The sequence below is a fragment of the Pinus tabuliformis genome, chromosome X, assembly GCF_031772625.1.
Source record: "Pinus tabuliformis cultivar Carrire ecotype Pingquan chromosome X, CPIR1, whole genome shotgun sequence".
NCBI classification, from domain to species: domain Eukaryota; kingdom Viridiplantae; phylum Streptophyta; class Pinopsida; order Pinales; family Pinaceae; genus Pinus; species Pinus tabuliformis.
The window spans coordinates 447,810,150-447,830,464 of NC_142308.1; the positions used below are offsets into that span (position 1 = coordinate 447,810,150).

General features: G+C 40.4%; 2 pseudogenes; both read left to right on the forward strand.

Moving 5' to 3' along the window:
• The first annotated feature begins 11,422 nt into the window (after positions 1–11,422).
• On the forward strand, positions 11,423–16,600 carry LOC149140502 (hyperosmolality-gated Ca2+ permeable channel 2.3 pseudogene; annotated as a pseudogene).
• Positions 16,601–16,801: 201 nt separating this feature from the next.
• Positions 16,802–18,071, forward strand: LOC149140503 (hyperosmolality-gated Ca2+ permeable channel 2.3 pseudogene; annotated as a pseudogene).
• Positions 18,072–20,315: the final 2,244 nt, after the last annotated feature.

Consider the following 20,315-nt stretch of genomic DNA (forward strand, 5'->3'; position numbering starts at 1 on the left):
GTGAAATACAAGAGAACGAAGGAGATCAAAATATTGAAAGTAATGAGGTTCAATTATAAGATAAACTAGTGCATGTATAATGTGGCTCCTCTCATGAAACCCATGTGGCATAAAATGCTAGAGAAGGTCAACCCACAACAAGAGATATTACTCGCAATAAGGAGCACACTTTTGGCTTGGGCTGATAATGGGAGTCATGAGACTTAAAGAAACTGTTGACGGTGCTAGACCCACCAACATTCAAGGGATCACCCTGGTATGAATTCCCAACTAGATCTCACATTGTTTGGTGTGGGAGTCCCATCCGATATGATGGCTCGGTTTCCATTATCTTAAAGATTTTCCTCAACTATTGCTTGTCAGCATAGGAGAGTGGTTTGCTTTGTCTTCGAGAAGTGAGGTTCGTGTGCCTGGTGAGTGTAAGTGTAATTGTATCAATGGTTCTTTCACTGTGAGGGGAAAAAGGTGAAGGTGAGTTCCAGGTTGAAAGGGATCAGTCCCAACTTAGCTACGAACACACAACGCAAAGAACATACACAGCTTCCAACAGAGCAGTCCACTCGAATGTGGCAATCACAACATATAAGGTAAGGTAACATGTACATCACTCATGGATCAGTTCAAGATGAGTGCAACAGTTGTTACAGCAAGGTTCATGTGAAAGGTCTATCTGATGTCCGACAGAGTATTCAACATGGACGGGACAACATTAACAACATATACAAAATATTTCCATTAATAGATTATGCATTACAACAAATGAATCAGTTCAGATGTAGAACACATGGTTAAAGAAACATGCATTACAAGTGTTAAAGATCAGTCTTACAACAAATACAATACATGTGTGAAAACGTGTTGGCCTGTTGACAAGCTTTTGAATTAAGTGAAAATTCCAAGACACATCGTTACACCATACATCACTAACCCCATTAGCGGGGCGTTGGAGCCACTACTTACTCCTCAAATAAAATATTACAGACTCTCTTGGCTATGTGGGAGGAGCTGAGGTGAAAAGTCCTTTCATGTACAAATGAGGGGATATTTATAGCCAAGGGTGAAACTGACCCTTGTGGCTATTTGACTACCTTCATGACCATTCGACTTCCATGACATTCTGAATTACATGACTCTATGTTAAACAATTGGGTCTCTTGGACTTCCATGTTACATCACATTGATTGACAACAAGCCCATAGTAGAGATGTGGGCAACATGACTCATGACTTGACTCGACATGACTTGACATGACATTGTTGGTACATTCGTGCTATTGTTGGAGTACATGTTGAGCTAGAGTGCTGCTAAGTGATGGATGTCTTCATGGTGTACCATAGTTTCACCTTCACATGGCGAAGTGCGCGGAGTCTTCGATGGTCCTTGGTTCGCTTGATGAAGCTTTATCATGTTGTTCCTTGCTTTCATGATGGAAGGCTTGACAGGCTCACTTGTTCGCGAAGGTGCATGTTCGTCGCATTTGTCCTCTTCGCATGCTTCGCTCATTCGTCCGTTGGTGAATATGCCCATCTAGGTGTGCTCCCTTCATTCATCCCATTTGTCACCTTGACATGTTTGTTGGTGTATATGTACCTATAGTCACTCATGACGAGACGAAATCAAATCCAAAACCTCCTAGTCTACCATGACACATGATCATTCAAATGCAATTGACCGAGAGAGGCAACAGGGCTATGATGCAGGATGATGGCTCCGGGCAACTGTTGATGAAAACTACGCAAGAGTCACTGATATATTGAGACAGATGATCTGAGTCAACAGTGACTGACTGAAAGTTCTAGTTCAGCTAGGAGGCAAAATTGCACAAATTTTGGGAGGAACAGTCTGTCTTGTTGGAAGGAAAGGTAGGCATTCTCTACGCATTTTATGGAACGAATAGTCAGCAGGGGCTGGACAGCCAAATTTGCGAAATTTTTTAGAGGAATGGGCTGGGCTGCATGAGGGGTCAGCAGGCAGGGATTGCGCAATTTTTATTGGGATCTGCCCGAGAGACTAGTAGCCAGATCTACGCAATTCCCAAAGGTAACTGCCAGTTGCCTGCTGGGGTCACTAGCAACCAGACGTGAACAATTCCCAGAGGGAACTGCTAGTTGGCTACTGGGGTCACTTGTAGCCAGACTTGTGCAATTCCCAAAGGGAACTGCTAGTTGGCTGCTTAGTCATTGGCAGCAGAAACTGCACAATTCCTGGAGGGAACAGGTAGTTTGCTGCTGCGAGTTGTTGGCTAGGAAAACTGCAATAAGGCGGGAGGCTAGCCTGCTCATCATCTCTGCAAATTTTATGAGTTGAACAGTCGGTCAACTGTCTGGGTGGCCAGCATGAGTGTTGTTTGAGTTGCTTGTGGGCAGAATAGCTTAAAAGAACTAGCTTGGTGCTTCTGTGTTGTTCTAGGTGACATTTGATCAAGTCGAAAGCAGGGTGATGGTCCAACTGTCAGTGAGGAATCTGGTCGCCAGTACTTCAGCAAAAATGACTAAGTGTTTGAACAATCAAAAGATGCATAGGTGATCATAGGAACACACACTTGCATGACTTGACGACGATCCGACCAAACCATCAAACACACATGTTCAACATGACTAACCGACGGTGCAAGCGATGAGCGCGACACTCATGATTGATCGTTCATCATCGAGACAATGCTTGTGTGACAGTGAATGTGACTTCGTGTGGGAGTGCAACAAATTCCTTCATGGCGAACACAACAAACACATACGAAGCAAAGGCTTTGAGCATAACCAAAACACAGTTTCAAGAATGACTTAGACATCAACTTGTAGAGACTTGAGTGCAATAAACAAGAAAGGTGAATGTAAAGACTCACGTGAGCTCATGGAGTGAACCAGGTGTGTGCAGTCATCAAGTGAAACTCTTTAAGGGAGGCTCTAAAATTGGTGCAGGCCAAAATTTTGGAGGGTGGTTGTAGCCGCTACAACACTTGGTGACACACTGGTAGAACTCCAGCTTCTCTGTTTTGGTTCATTGCTAGCACATGGCCTTGGTCTTTCGGGGAGTATTGAATCGTTGTGCAGGTTACCTCAGTTTCCCCACTTACCCCATGGACATACATGGTTCACCCTTTTCCAACTCAGTCAAACACAATCAAAATTTCAGCTTAGATCTCAGTGTTTCGAATTTGGGAAGGGTAGTTTAGTTTGCGAGTTGAAGATTTTTAGAGTATAAGTTTTCATCTCTGGTGTTGCTCCGCTACCAGCAAGCCTGGACAGTACCCCGACGGAGTCACGCAGGAACACACACATTGCTCCACTTCCAACGAGCCTGGTCAGTACCCCAGTGGAGTTGCATGCTTCACCTCTCTACGCGGGAAGCCTTTCTCTTCTTTTGTCTTTGTATTTCTTAAGAGAACTGTGCATAGGCACTTATTTATTTTTGGGGCGGTAGAGGGATCCCAACTTATTGAGAGCAGAAGAGGTTGTTCCTTTAGACAAGCATGTAAGACCTGTGACATAGGTTTGCTCATTTAGATTTTCCCCTTCTCCATTTCTACTAGTGAGATTAGCTTAAACACACAGAGCAGAAAGTTGAGTATAGGCATGGGGCTTCCTAGTGTGGACACAGGTTCATGGTTGGACTAAATACTCCCTTATAGACGATTCGTATTTTCCGTCAGAACTTCATTGGACAAAGGTTGTAACCAAGCACGGAGAAAATGGACACAAGACGGGCCAAGTGCTGCAGTGTCACAAGTCTCTTCAAATTTCAGCCACATACTCTATTCAAAATCCAGAGCATAGTAGTTGGTGTAGAAATTTTGAATAATTTAACACATATTCACAGAGATTAACCTGATTATACACTTATAAGAGGAACATTCATAATACATAACCTCCTCTACGTTGATCATCAATTTACAGAAGTAGAAACATTCACAGGCATACATAGAAGCATCAATCACACATATCAACACAGTATTTTCCCGGGGAAAGCATCTCGCTAAAAACCCCAACTATCTGTATATTATATTGATTGAATCATGTAACATTACAAAGTACAATGCTTATCACAAGAAATCCAGTACCAGCTCCACCTGTTACACACAATACAGCTCAGATCTGATCTCCAAATCTATTCCACTGCTTGCCTGCCTCTCCAGGTCAATACCTGCTCAAGAACTGATGAGAATGGCTTACCAAACTCGTATTTGACCTGCAAATAATCACTCACACTCTGTTGGATGTGAGAACAGGCTACAATTCTTGATATTGGCCAATTCATTGGCATACTCAATCCCTCTAATTGTGCAAATCATCATGCACAGCTATAGTCACAACTGATAGCAATCTGATCCTCTAACACCTGTCCCTGCTGAACTGAACATGCACTGACATGCAACTGAGTTAACTGATGTATTCTATAGTTGCATTATGAGTTAATAACTTGTGAATTAATTAATAACTAATTCACCCAACTCATCTCTAGTCTATTGATCAGTTAGACTAAATACAACTAGTTTAACAAGGCTAAACTGAACACAACTCCATCAACTGCACCTCCAGTCCACTAAACTCAACTCACTTGAGTTCTAACTGAAGTCCTGCATGCAAATATTAGTCATCCCATAGGTAACCACGTATTTCCCTTTGGGATCTGCATGTACCACATCCGTAGCTCATCCTGAAATGCTCCAAGAGAATAAGACAAAGTTTATAGTCCAAATATTATTATGAGACAATAATATTTGACTTTTCTATTTTTGACAGCCAGTCTAAAAATAGACTTTGATCACTCACACTGTGGTCACCCACACTGTGATCATCCATACTGTGATCATCCACACTATGATCAAAAATAGAACTTGCGCCATAATTTGCCTGCGGGTCCACTTAGTGAAGGCAACTCCTTTCCACTAAGCTCCATCATCTTGTTGCATTCTCAACAAGCATTTCTTGTTGCACACTTTTCAACAGTTGGCAGCACTTATTTCTGGAAACAAAAATAGTAATATATCAAACAAACAAAATGAACGTGAACAAAAAAAGTAAGCAGAATCAAACAAAGTGAAAGCAAAGATAATAAGCAAAACAAACCAAATGAAACAATGAACAGCAAGAAGACTATGTACATGGCATGGGCACGGTCTGACCTACTGAAACTAGTGTTTGAGGACTTGGCCGTTGACAGGAAGATTATCAATCCTCTCGTCAAGTGATTACAAATGATACGTGTGTGAGCCAAGTCTCTCATGGACCAGTGTCGATCCACTGGGCTCCACTACTGAAACCTAGTGGCATTCCAGAAGACCTTGAAGTGAAGACAACACCATTGTTTTAGGTACTGTGTGCAACATGGGCTCGGATGATGGCACGGAGTTGTTGTTTTTACTCCAGAAAGGGTTCAAGTTTCTGAAGTCAATGCATAAGTGGACCTTCCCAGATTTCATGCATGCAGGATTTAAATCAGAAAACCAAGTATGATGACGAACTTTGCAAGTAATCTAAACACTTAAAATGTTAGTCAATATTTTCAGAAAAAGGAGGACAAACAACATGTATGTGTTACCTATTCTTTGTTGCAATGGTTGGTCTCCTCCTTTACCTGGAAACTCATGTTGGATTTCTCGTGTGCAATGGGTATTAAGGTCATCATCTACTCGTGCAGACCCATCTCAGTACTATTCCATCAAGTGGTCAACAATTGGTTGCTACTACAGTGTGTAGCTTGTACCAAGATTGGCCATCTTTGGATCATGGTGGATTCCCAGGTTGCTCTGTTCATTCATAGTGTTGGTCCTTCGTGCGTTCGGCACGAGTGCTTCAAAATCATAGTTTGTGACTTCAGACACCAAAAAACTTGAGATCACGCATGGTTCATTGTTTTGGATTACTGAGATACACTCGGTCCTTGAGCCATCATGTCTTCCTAGTTTGTCAAGACTCATGGCCCACAACTTGTCTGTACATGGACCGCTTGGTGTGCTACTACTGCTGCTACTACCATTGTTGCTACTACTGTTACTAACAGAAAAACAAATTGTACAAGTTTCATTATCATCAATTGGGTGAGGAAGGAATCCCAATTGCTTGTTTGATGGGGTTGGGGTTGGTTTTGTAAGATAACACTCCAATGTCTTTTCCAGGAAGTAGTTGCCAAACATGTGTTCTGTGAAGTCCAATGGTTCATTCTCGCTGTCAAGAGGAGTGACATTATGTTTCATATACCTCTCGGATAACACCCGGATTTGGTTGCATTTTCCATTGTACAAAAGTCACATGTGAGACCAGTCTGTAGCAAAGTATCCATCTAGCTTGCTGGAGTATTCTCTCTTGAGAAGCAGACCATATGCTTCTAGTATGTCCACAACAATTATGTTTATGCACTAGTGGACTCGACTGTCATGGGATAGTCGGATGATCACATCTCATAGTTCACCAATGGTTGGTACCGATGTTCTATCAAGTTGGATGATTCTTGCAGATGTTTCGCTCCATTGTGCATTGATCTTCTTAGCAATGGAGAGCGGCATGACATTGGTTGTCGCGCTAGAATCAACCAAACAGTTGTGGACATTGTAGTTGAAAACTTCGAATGAAAGCAGGAATGGGGGGAAACCTGAGTTTTCTTCTTCCATTCGGAGTGTATTGAGCATAGTGGATAGTGATCCGGGAGATGTGCATGCTCCCTTGCTGGTAGATGCCACGCTATCTATTTCCATTTTTCCTAATGCACGCAGCAGGATATCTCACTCACTCTGGACTTTGGCTAACTTTAACAAACTGATGTTCGCTCGAGTTTTCTTCATGTCATCAACTATGTTGTAATCCAAAGGTGGTAGACTCACCGAGGTGTCTGGGGTGGAACAGATGCTCGTGTTGTCTAGCAGATTGTTCTGCAACTTGCTGCTCACGAATGTGTTCTTATCCGTCATTGTCTTCTCAGACTTTCTTTGTGTTTGTTGCTTTGAGGCAGCTGGTGGATCGACCTTCTTTATTAGCCATCTCACTTTCTCTTGCATCTCCTCAAGTGTCGAGGAAGCCCCTTTACTCCTAAGATTGTATCGATCCTTTTACTTTTGGGGCTGCTTCTAGGTGTTCTTCTTCGAGACTACTTGCGAGCACTGATATGTGTTCACCACATGCCCAGAACTTGGTGCTTCATCAGGTGAAACCTCTTCGTTATCATCAATGTCTTCCGGTTGCTCCTGTATGTCACCATCCGCATCGAGTGTATGAGTACAGATAGAGGTAACAACTCGCTTCCAATCTGAACAACATTTCTCGAGGTGAAATTATTCATGGAAGGAACAGTACTTAGGTTCAACACATTGATCGAGTTGGAACATAGGCTTCTGCGCATATTTGGAACTGAACCAGTTGTTTCTTGATGAGCTAGTTAATGAACTGCTTGCCTGTCTCTATCTATGTGGATGACTATTCACGAATGTATCCATCTTCCATTGCTTGAGTTCGGACATTTTGGTGGTCAAGTTCTTGACAAGGCGAGTGAGGGTCTCAATGTCAGTTGCTTCCTTGTCTCTGCCTTTGCTCGTTGTTGCTTGGGGCTTCCTGCCTGCATCCTTGGAGTCTTTAGTTGGAAGAAGTTATCAAATTTTCCCTTTTTTTTGTAAGAGTTCGGCTACCTAGTTACACTTCCCCGGCAATGGCACCAAAATGTTTGTTTAGTATGTCCTAAATTGCTACATTAATTATCAATCCAGGAGTCGTAAACTGATGAAGTGTGGCGCACTATATGTGCAAGACAACCTCTTTCTTACTTTTTATTGTTTTCAATTTTATTCTGTTTTGGGGTTTTGTCTTTGTTTGTCTCCTAATGCCAAATGGAAATCCTATTCCTAAGTTTTAAGAATACTTTAGAAGGAAAGTATGGATATAGATTTAAGACAAGGTTTCATGTCCCTTATGATAATTTCCAGAGCTTAACACTTCAAAGGATCTCAAAACATACTAATGATAAAATGAGTACTTGAACAAGAATGTAAATGTGCAGCTATTCAAATCAAACAAATAATAAACTACTGATCATGAAATCACTATCTTTGTTGCTCATCTAAATACAGAAAAATAAGTTAAGCTACTGCACTCAAACAAATCAAAAACTGCAAACTAGTAAAAGTAAAATCAATTCACTTCACTTATAGTCCGATAGCTCGCCAAGTAGTCTTTTCGGGGTTAAGCTATGGCTCTGGAGATAACGTCAATAACATGAGGAATTGATATCTAAACTAACTAACAAAGCAAATGAAAATAAAATCAAGTCACTTCACTTATAGTCCGATAGCTCGCCAAGTAGTCTTTTCGGGGTTAAGCTATGGCTCTGGAGATAACGTCAATAACATGAAGAACCTGATATCTAATTGCAGAAAAATAAAAGTAACATCAAATCACATCACTCATAGTCCGATAGCTCGCCAAGTAGTCTTTTCGGGGTTAAGCTATGGCTCTGGAGATAACGTCAATGACATGAAGAATTTGATATTTAAACTAACTAACAAAGCAAATGAATAAGACTGAAATCAAAGCATAACTGGAATTGAAAGGCTAAGAAAACAAAGTCAGCAAAGAGGCTAATCTCATGTCACTAGTTATTGCAAAAATTGTATGAAAATGCTCGGGCCTAGCCTATCCTGAAACACACACTGATCAGTGTTAGCAAAAATATACAATGCTTGAAAAATCATGTACAGGAATGAAAAGTTAACATCATAAATGAGTTATGAAATATATGCACAGGTAAACAACTATGAAATATTCACAATGGAAATAAGAAAACGATGCATGAAGAATTTACAGAAATAAAGAAACGAAACCTTAGCCAACGGGGGCCATCTGCACAGCCTTGGTTAACACGCTGTCAGTCCGAAATTACGCTCACACAGTCATATAAAACAGAGTCTTATTATATTGCAAAACAGAGGAAGGATCCTCTCGTTACAACAACAGGACCAATGTCACAGCACAATACATGAACTAACAACAAAAATTACATCCAAAAGAACTAACTACATGCGTTTTCAAACGCATTATTTATAAAGGAAAGTACATAACAGTTTTCCTATGAAACACCTTCAGCAGAGCACACGTAAAAAGACAGCATCCGTGAGCTTAGCATGATGGTTGCCAAGATCATTCAATCCACCAAAAGATGGATGTTGGATTTACATCGTGGAGGTAGTCTACAGCTGTCAAAATGAACCCATGGATCTAGGAACGGTCTCAAACCCTTTACGTGTTGAAATAGAGACCTGTTTGCCGTAGAACTCCTCGTTTGACCACCATTCGACCAAGGCTTTCCTCTACGAATTTAGCTAAAACAATAGGACCTGATCCAATTCCAGATCATTCCTAAACCGCCCACGTGCTTCATTTTGCTTGATGACACTTGTAACCTAGAGATCAACAAAAACAACTGCGGAAAGTCGAGTCAGCTACGGAAAGTGGCTGCATTCCGCAGCTTATGAGCAAAATCTAAGTCAAATAGCAAACACAAAAATATAGTTAGAAAACCACTTAAATGCACTCTTAGAATCAATATGTAATGATCTTTGATAGCTTATGAGGCACTGGTGAGGGGAAAAAATCTGGGAAAGTGTGTAGAAGAGATGTAGTTTCAGGGCTCAACACTCAATATTCCATTTCCTTAAGAATAGGGATTCAAATCCTCACTTCCAATGTTGGTGTGGGGTTTTATTTGCTTCTTTGGTTGTCCTAAACACCCAAACTAACCATCCTTTTACCAAAATCAAGGTACATGGAAAGGGCCTTGCCACTAAATTAAAAAATTTCTTTGTTAGGTTCTTCAATCCCTTCATAGAAAAATGCCTTGCAAGTACTCAGTTTTGCATCTCCATTATGTCATCAAGTTTCATTTTGTCTCCTAGGTTCAGGCTAATGATTTCTTGTGTCTTCTTGATACATTAACGTCGATATGATTTTCTAGAGCCCTCTTAGGACTTATACCCCACAAACTCAAAATTTGAGGATGGACCTCCACTAAAAAACTTCAAATTCAACACATTGCCAACAAAATTATAACTAGAAAAACTATCTTGCCTATCCATATCATACTTGGAAAGGAAATCAAACTCACTATAAACCTCATTCGATGTGATTACTTGTGGCACACCCCCATGATCGGGTAAACTTAAAATTTAGTTACTTGGGGAAATTTCATCTATGATATCTGTTATCACTGAAAATTCTGTCGCCAAAATTGCTCAAACTAGCTTAAGGACAAAGTGTTTCCGCAGCGCATAGATCCCTTTAGCAGTTTCGCAGCGCAACATGTTTAGGTGGTTTCGTAGCGCATAATTCATATTTTGCACTGGCTGCGCTACGAAATTGGGGATTTGTTCAAATCCACAGCCTCTCGCAATCCATATTCTCTAGAAACCTTTTGAGGTCCTCTGGATTTGTTAAGCAGCTCATAGTTCTCCTCAAAAATGGATCTTCTGCAATTCAAGAGTTGGCAGCCTCGGCCATCTGTAATCTATCACAGACAGATGAAATAAAGAGAGCATTAGGGGAGGCAGGGTACGTTGGTCTGCTTGCACAGATTTTGGATGGCAAGCCTAGCTTCTCTCAACAACTTGCTGTAAGGGCACTCTCTAGTCTATTTGTTGTCGATACAAACAGAAAAGAATTCATTAAATTGATGACCATGTATCTTGCCTGGTGCGGTTATTAGATCCTCAAAATGAAACAGTGACAAAGACATTCCCCATTTCTGCGTTGTTGGCCCTCTCCTACAACAATCGTTGACCGCCTCCTTCAGTTTCTGGAGATGAAAGGAATACGGCTTCTTGAGCTACATGGTTCTGATGCAGAATCAATTTTAAACACACTGATCTTTAATACATTTGTTTTCTGCCAGGTGTTCAACGAAATAAGCTCTAGAGATATAGAGAAGATAAATGTATTGCGTGGCACATTCAACAACTTGATCTTCATTGGAGTATTCTTATCAGCGTTTTTATAGTTGTGTTTGTGATTGCAGTCAGTGGTTACCGGCAATCATTGCAGTTCAGAGATTTAGATAAGGAGAAGAAGAAGATATTTGTACAGATGACAGCTGGCAAGAAAAATTGATCACCGCCAAACAGAGGGTTGCGGTCTCAGGCTTTTATCATTCGGTCACGGCATTGATACTTTATGATTACCTGATCCCTATTTCGCTTTATGTTTCAATCGAAGTTGTAAAGATTCTGCAAGCATCATTCATCAACCAAGATATCCATATGTATGATGAAGAGACGGGTGCCCCTGCTCAAGCTCAAACTTCAAACTTAAATGAGGAAGCTAGGACAGGTAGATACCATTCTCTCAGATTTATTAGAAAGGTTTGTACCTTCAGCGAGTTGGTTTAAAAAGGGCATGGGAAGCATCAGAAGACAATATATTGGCAGTAGCTGGCTTAGATGCCATGGTCTTCCTCAGGATTTTTGTTTTCAGTGTACGAATATTTGCAATGACGGCCATTGTGGGCATTGCTCTTCTCCTTCCAATGAACTATACAAAAGAGTGGCGTCCCAAAGATTTTTTCCACATTCCTTCTAAATCACTAGATTCATTCGGCATAGCAAATATTAAAAATGGTTCTAAAAGGCTTTGGGCACACTTCTTTGCTTTGTATTTTATTTCATGTGCTACTTGTTGTCTTCTTTACTTTGAATACAAAGGTATTGTTGCAAGGAGGCTGGCCATTTTTGAAGCATCTCAGCCTCAGCCCAATCAATTCACTGTTCTTGTTCGTGGCATCCCATTGACAAACGAACGTAGCTTGAGTGAGACAGTCCAGCTCTTTTTCACTCGGTATCACCCTTTGACTTATCATTCACATCAGATGATTTATCGAACTGGCAGAGTGCAGGCACTTATGCAAGATGCGGAAAAGCTGTATAAAAAGATTGTGCACTTGAAACATAATCATCTCTGTCAAACACAGCCCCAGAGAGAAGGCTCCTTTTGTCTTTGTTGTGCAAAGATAGATCCTGTGAATCTATACACAAAGAAGCTTGAGAATGTCGAGCGAAAGGCTAGGAATGGCCATTCGGAATATTTTATAGAAGCCAAGGAACTTCCGGCTGCCTTTGTTTCCTTTAAGTCACGATATGGTGCAGCAGTTGCTGCACAGGTTCGGCAGTCATCCAATCCCATGTTGTGGGTGACAGAGCTGGCACCTGAACCAAATGATGTTCATTGGTCAGACCTTTCTATAGCACCTAGACAGCTATGGTTCCGTAAAATTGTAATTCTTTTGGGAATTGTTAGCCTTACAATTTCGTTCCTCATTCCTGTCACATTTGTACAAGGTCTTTCACAGCTGGACAAGTTACAGCGATGTTTTCCATTCCTAAGAAAAGTGCTGAGAACGACATTTGCAAGTCAAATCATCACTGGCTACCTTCCTAGTGTTATTCTCCAGTTATTTCTTTATGTTGTTCCACCCATAATGATGCTGTTTTCAGCCATCCAAGGTTCAGTGTCATATAGTGGAAAGCAAAAGAGTGCATGTGCCAAAATGCTCTACTTCGTTTGGGTCCAAGGCTTGAGGATGAACAAAATAAAACAGGGACCCTAACTTGCAATCAGATGGATTTTATTAAGTGTTCAATTGTTGGTACTTCGTATGGTGTTGTTGCAAGCGAAGTTGAGATTGCAGCAGTCTTTTAATTTGGTTTGACTGTCCAGAGATTGGAACTCTCAAAATCCAAGGCCTCTAGCTTAGCATCATGCGTATGCACAGTTGGAGATGCAATTTTTCCCTCGGTAGTCGCTTGGGTGACAGCCTATTGGTTCAGTTTAGTTGTGGGTTGGTATCATCTTCTTCAAATTTCAAGATCAGTAAAAGATGAGGCTGCAGAAGTTGAGGCAGAAACTCCTGCAGCAAAGAGGTTACGCAGGGCATCTTCAGACATTTCCCAAAGGCAAACTGTTTAAAAAACTCAGCAGTTTCGTAGCGCGCTACGAAACTGCTGTAGGTGTTGATTTTGAACGCAGACAAACAGTTTGGTAAGATGATCGGGAATTCTCTAAAGGAAACACCTGAAGGACATGTAAGAGACCAAATGAAGCTATCACAACCATTCTGATCAAGACAGGTGTGCCTTCAAAAAGGTGAAATGTTTTAACCTAAGTGTAAATTTTTCGGTTATAAAGCCACTTTATTGCCGGTCATAGGGTGTTGAATGAATTACATACATGGAATTTTGGCTTGCACACTTGGCCATCGATGGAGCATCCAACTCATCAGGAAACATGGTGGTGTTCTATTGTTTTTGGGTTATTAAAGAGACTTAAAGTACATGCTGCTGCATATTCGAAGTGATGGGGGACCAGAACCGAAAAGTAAGGGATATTCTCAGCCAACACGGAGCAGATTAAAGCCTTCAGTATCCAAAGCCAACATGGGGCATTAACTGCTCATCTCATGCCATCTCAGCCAAACGAAAAGGAAACCAGGTGTCAAAGCTGCAAGGAGGAATCATTCTACGAAGGAGATAGAGTTAGAATTATAATTAAATTAGAACTCTTTAGAACTTCAGTTAGTGGTTATTGTATTAAATAGTTTGTTGCAAAGCAGATAGGTGTCATTAGTGGCAGTCATCGAGCTCCCCTCATGCTGGAGGAGGAAGCTCCAAGTAGTTATAATTATGTTTCTATATATAGCTGAATGATGAATGTAAGTAGGGTTGGATATTTGAGAAAACAGAGTATTGTTTTGGCTTGTGTAAAAACTCAGTTTCAGTAATACAATTTGCTGATTTTCTTCTCAGGATTCATACAGTGTTTCAATGCTCAAGATATGTGGTTTTGCTTTATCCTTAATGTTTTTACAGTTGTATAAATACACAATCACTCAGAATTCACTTTGCTGCTCTGATTTCCTGTGTGTATTTGTAAGCTGAGGTTTCTATGAGATGTGTTTTGAATATTTAAACATCACATGCCCTGACTTCCATGCATGAGTAGTGTTATAGTTTACTGAAGGATGATTAACTCCATAAGCCCAATGGAAGTCTTTGTAATGTCTGTCCAGCCAGCATGTTTGTTAAATTCACCTTACAAGAGTTAGCCATCTTATCAATATTCAAAATCAATAACTTAGTGAGAGAGCCCTCTCAGGCTAGGGAGGCTAATCCTTAGTCAAAAGATTGGTATGAAACAGTTACACAGAGTCTACCTGATCAGCAGCCCTTCAGTGCTTGATTTTGTGATAACATTTTGGTGCGTCTGCCGGGAATCTGAAGATTATTCATTCCCGAAATCATGAAGCTGAACTTCTGAAGGTAGCAGGAGCTCAGAAGGTTTTTGAGGCTGCAAAACTACCTTGGCGACTCCACACATCGAATAAGAAATTGGAAGGTGACTCCACTGCTAGAAGATCAGTAGCTTGATGAAGTTTCAAGATGAATTCCACTGCAAGAATGAATGCCAGGTATGCTCCTATGAATCGGTCTCATATCCCTGGTTTTCCAAATCCTATGCCAAAGGTTGATTGGTTAGAGGATCTTCCAATATTCAAAGATGAAAAGAAAGATGATGCTGCTCTTCATTTGGTTAAATTCCATATGCATGTACGCAGTCTTAAGGTTCATTTCCCTGAAGATTGTCTCATGAAAATGTTTATGACCACTTTAGAAGGAAAAGCATGGTCTTGGTATAAAAGTCTGGAAAATGGTTCAATATATTCGCTTGCTAATTTTCATGATGAATTCTGTGAAATGTATAAAGAAGGTTATCCTTCCTTATTGTTGCTTAAAGATTGCTGTAGGCATTCTTTAAATCTTATTCAGTACTTGGAGGATTGTTATGATGATGATGAATTTATGGATGAAGAAATTTTGGAGGCTCTTCATAACAATGTATTCCAGCACCAAGGAGAAAGTATAACATCCCATGAAACGCAGCATGAAGATCAGCAGGGGTTTACTTGTGAAAACCATGTTTTATCCTTAGATATGAACGTAGAGATGCAGCAGATCTCTCAGTCTTCGAATCATAAAGAAGATGAAAATGATTACACCCAGCAAGAAGAACTACTGGAGGAAAAGCTTGTTCAATTTTGTAATTCCTTGCAGCAGCTTACTTCAAATAATGATCATAATAGTGAGGAAAATTACATTGTTTGTGAGCATCATTCAGAAAGGCAGTTGGATAGCATATCAAATAAATTTGGTGTGGCTGAGGATAAGTTGTTTGAAGATATAGAATGTTATGAGAATCAGCAAACTAACCGTGTGTTTTTTGACCCTATAGCTGACTACATGGAAAAGATTTACTGTTCAGGTTTCCAATTATATTTTCATCTTGAAGAACAGTTACACCTCATGCTGCCTTGGTTACTTCAGTATCTGGTTTATTTTTGTTTCAAGCACAGCCAAAGGATTCAAGTGTTAGATCAGATCGATGACTGGCTTCATTGGAAGTTTCATGTTCCTTGAGCTACAAGTGGAGATTGCAACTGATAGGGTAGGTAGGTAGGAAAGTGCAAATAAGCTCAAGGTTGACTGAGCAATTTTTTTTTAGTAGATATAGATTTCTTTCTCCTGCAGTCATCATCAAGCTTAAGCCCGAGGTGAAGGCCCAAGAAGCTTGAAGAAGATGTTTGTCAAATAAATTTTTGTTTATCATAAGAGGATAAGGCACTGGACCTGCGAGTTCTTAGTGTACCACAAGGGCACACTATCCCAAGTGGAGCCACTGTTATCACTGAAAATTCTGTTGCCAAAATTGCTCAGACTAGCTTAAGGACAAAGTGTTTCCGCAGCGCATAGATCCCTTTAGCAGTTTCGCAGCGCAACATGTTTAGGTGGTTTCGTAGCGCATAATTCATATTTTGCACTGGCTGCGCTACGAAATTGGGGATTTGTTCAAATCCACAGCCTCTCGCAATCCATATTCTCTAGAAACCTTTTAAGGTCCTCTGGATTTGTTAAGCAGCTCATAGTTCTCCTCAAAAATGGATCTTCTGCAATTCAAGAGTTGGCAGCCTCGGCCATCTGTAATCTATCACAGACAGATGAAATAAAGAGAGCATTAGGGGAGGCAGGGTACGTTGGTCTGCTTGCACAGATGTTGGATGGCAAGCCTAGCTTCTCTCAACAACTTGCTGTAAGGGCACTCTCTAGTCTATTTGTTGTCGATACAAACAGAAAAGAATTCATTAAATTGATGACCATGTATCTTGCCTGGTGCGGTTATTAGATCCTCAAAATGAAACAGTGACAAAGACATTCCCCATTTCTGCGTTGTTGGCCCTCTCCTACAGCAATCGTTGACCGCCTCCTTCAGTTTCTGGAGATGAAAGGAATACGGCTTCTTGAGCTACATGGTTTTGATGCAGAATCAATTTTAAACACACTGATCTTTAATACATTTGTTTTCTGCCAGGTGTTCAACGAAATAAGCTCTAGAGATATAGAGAAGATAAATGTATTGCGTGGCACATTCAACAACTTGATCTTCATTGGAGTATTCTTATCAGCGTTTTTATAGTTGTGTTTGTGATTGCAGTCAGTGGTTACCGGCAATCATTGCAGTTCAGAGATTTAGATAAGGAGAAGAAGAAGATATTTGTACAGATGACAGCTGGCAAGAAAAATTGATCACCGCCAAACAGAGGGTTGCGGTCTCAGGCTTTTATCATTCGGTCACGGCATTGATACTTTATGATTACCTGATCCCTATTTCGCTTTATGTTTCAATCGAAGTTGTAAAGATTCTGCAAGCATCGTTCATCAACCAAGATATCCATATGTATGATGAAGAGACGGGTGCCCCTGCTCAAGCTCAGACTTCAAACTTAAATGAGGAAGCTAGGACAGGTAGATACCATTCTCTCGGATTTATTAGAAAGGTTTGTACCTTCAGCAAGTTGGTTTAAAAAGGGCATGGGAAGCATCAGAAGACGATATATTGGCAGTAGCTGGCTTAGATGCCGTGGTCTTCCTCAGGATTTTTGTTTTCAGTGTACGAATATTTGCAATGACAGCCATTGTGGGCATTGCTCTTCTCCTTCCAATGAACTATACAAAAGAGTGGCGTCCCAAAGATTTTTTCCACATTCCTTCTAAATCACTAGATTCATTCGGCATAGCAAATATTAAAAATGGTTCTAAAAGGCTTTGGGCACACTTCTTTGCTTTGTATTTTATTTCATGTGCTACTTGTTGTCTTCTTTACTTTGAATACAAAGGTATTGTTGCAAGGAGGCTGGCCATTTTTGAAGCATCTCAGCCTCAGCCCAATCAATTCACTGTTCTTGTTCGTGGCATCCCATTGACAAACGAACGTAGCTTGAGTGAGACAGTCCAGCTCTTTTTCACTCGGTATCATCTTTTGACTTATCATTCACATCAGATGATTTATCGAACTGGCAGAGTGCAGGCACTTATGCAAGATGCGGAAAAGCTGTATAAAAAGATTGTGCACTTGAAACATAATCATCTCTGTCAAACACAACCCCAGAGAGAAGGCTCCTTTTGTCTTTGTTGTGCAAAGATAGATCCTGTGAATCTATACACAAAGAAGCTTGAGAATGTCGAGCGAAAGGCTAGGAATGAAGCCAAGGAACTTCCGGCTGCCTTTGTTTCCTTTAAGTCACGATATGGTGCAGCAGTTGCTGCACAGGTTCGGCAGTCATCCAATCCCATGTTGTGGGTGACAGAGCTGGCACCTGAACCAAATGATGTTCATTGGTCAGACCTTTCTATAGCACCTAGACAGCTATGGTTCCGTAAAATTGTAATTCTTTTGGGAATTGTTAGCCTTACAATTTTGTTCCTCATTCCTGTCACATTTGTACAAGGTCTTTCACAGCTGGACAAGTTACAGCGATGTTTTCCATTCCTAAGAAAAGTGCTGAGAACGACATTTGCAAGTCAAATCATCACTGGCTACCTTCCTAGTGTTATTCTCCAGTTATTTCTTTATGTTGTTCCACCCATAATGATGTTGTTTTCAGCCATCCAAGGTTCAGTGTCATATAGTGGAAAGCAAAAGAGTGCATGTGCCAAAATGCTCTACTTCATTTGGGTCCAAGGCTTGAGGATGAACAAAATAAAACAGGGACCCTAACTTGCAATCAGATGGATTTTATTAAGTGTTCAATTGTTGGTACTTCGTATGGTGTTGTTGCAAGCGAAGTTGAGATTGCAGCAGTCTTTTAATTTGGTTTGACTGTCCAGAGATTGGAACTGTCAAAATCCAAGGCCTCTAGCTTAGCATCATGCGTATGCACAGTTGGAGATGCAATTTTTCCCTCGGTAGTCGCTTGGGTGACAGCCTATTGGTTCAGTTTAGTTGTGGGTTGGTATCATCTTCTTCAAATTTCAAGATCAGTAAAAGATGAGGCTGCAGAAGTTGAGGCAGAAACTCCTGCAACAAAGAGGTTACGCCGGGCATCTTCAGACATTTCCCAAAGGCAAACTGTTTAAAAAACTCAGCAGTTTCGTAGCGCGCTACGAAACTGCTGTAGGTGTTGATTTTGAACGCAGACAAACAGTTTAGTAAGATGATCGGGAATTCTCTAAAGGAAACACCTGAAGGACATGTAAGAGACCAAATGAAGCTATCACAGCCATTCTGATCAAGACAGGTGTGCCTTCAAAAAGGTGAAATGTTTTAACCTAAGTGTAAATTTTTCGGTTATAAAGCCACTTTATTGCCGGTCATAGGGTGTTGAATGAATTACATACATGGAATTTTGGCTTGCACACTTGGCCATCGATGGAGCATCCAACTCATCAGGAAACATGGTGGTGTTCTATTGTTTTTGGGTTATTAAAGAGACTTAAAGTACATGCTGCTGCATATTCGAAGTGATGGGGGACCAGAACCGAAAAGTAAGGGATATTCTCAGCCAACACGGAGCAGATTAAAGCCTTCAGTATCCAAAGCCAACATGGGGCATTAACTGCTCATCTCATGCCATCTCAGCCAAATGAAAAGGAAACCAGGTGTCAAAGCTGCAAGGAGGAATCATTCTACGAAGGAGATAGAGTTAGAATTATAATTAAATTAGAACTCTTTAGAACTTCAGTTAGTGGTTATTGTATTAAATAGTTTGTTGCAAAGCAGATAGGTGTCATTAGTGGCAGTCATCGAGCTCCCCTCATGCTGGAGGAGGAAGCTCCAAGTAATTATAATTATGTTTCTATATATAGCTGAATGATGAATGTAAGTAGGGTTGGATATTTGAGAAAACAGAGTATTGTTTTGGCTTGTGTAAAAACTCAGTTTCAGTAATACAATTTGCTGCTTTTCTTCTCAGGATTCATACAGTGTTTCAATGCTCAAGATATGTGGTTTTGCTTTATCCTTAATGTTTTTACAGTTGTATAAATACACAATCACTCAGAATTCACTTTGCTGCTCTGATTTCCTGTGTGTATTTGTAAGCTGAGGTTTCTATGAGATGTGTTTTGAATATTTAAACATCACATGCCCTGACTTCCACGCATGAGTAGTGTTATAGTTTACTGAAGGATGATTAACTCCATAAGCCCAATGGAAGTCTTTGTAATGTCTGTCCAGCCAGCATGTTTGTTAAATTCACCTTACAAGAGTTAGCCATCTTATCAATATTCAAAATCAATAACTTAGTGAGAGAGCCCTCTCAGGCTAGGGAGGCTAATCCTTAGTCAAAAGATTGGTCTGAAACAGTTACACAGAGTCTACCTGATCAGCAGCCCTTCAGTGCTTGATTTTGTGATAACAATATCCTTCGTTTAAAATCAAGAAATTCAAGAAATGATGCACGACATACACAAATTCATGCAAATAACCAAGAAACACTCAATATATGCAATGCAAATGCTCATAAGCATACACATCTTTTAAACAATGATAACCATTAAATAATGCAATGGAATGTAAATACAAAGAACATTGAAAACACTTATCTTTAAGAATATTTGACCAACTAATTACAGAAGTTAGGCATTCTACCCAACCATATGCTTTGTTGCATGTTCACTCTCTACAACAAGACACCCTCGGGTTGAGACTATGGTTCCACAAGGATGGATGCCTAGGCCTGTTATAAATTAATTAACGGAGCAATGAAATACACAAAATATTGCAGAAACACAAATACATAAATGCATAGAACAAGAGAGACACAGATATATGTGGTTCACCAAATTTGGGCTACATCCACAGAGAAACAACCAGTCCTTCCTTTTATATTATCCAACAAAATGAAGAGATACAACCTACAACAGATCCACTGTAATTTCCTCTTCGCTCTCACACAATCTCCTCTCTCTTACTCAAAATAATAATACCCATTTGCAATACAATTCCCTCATATAAACCAAG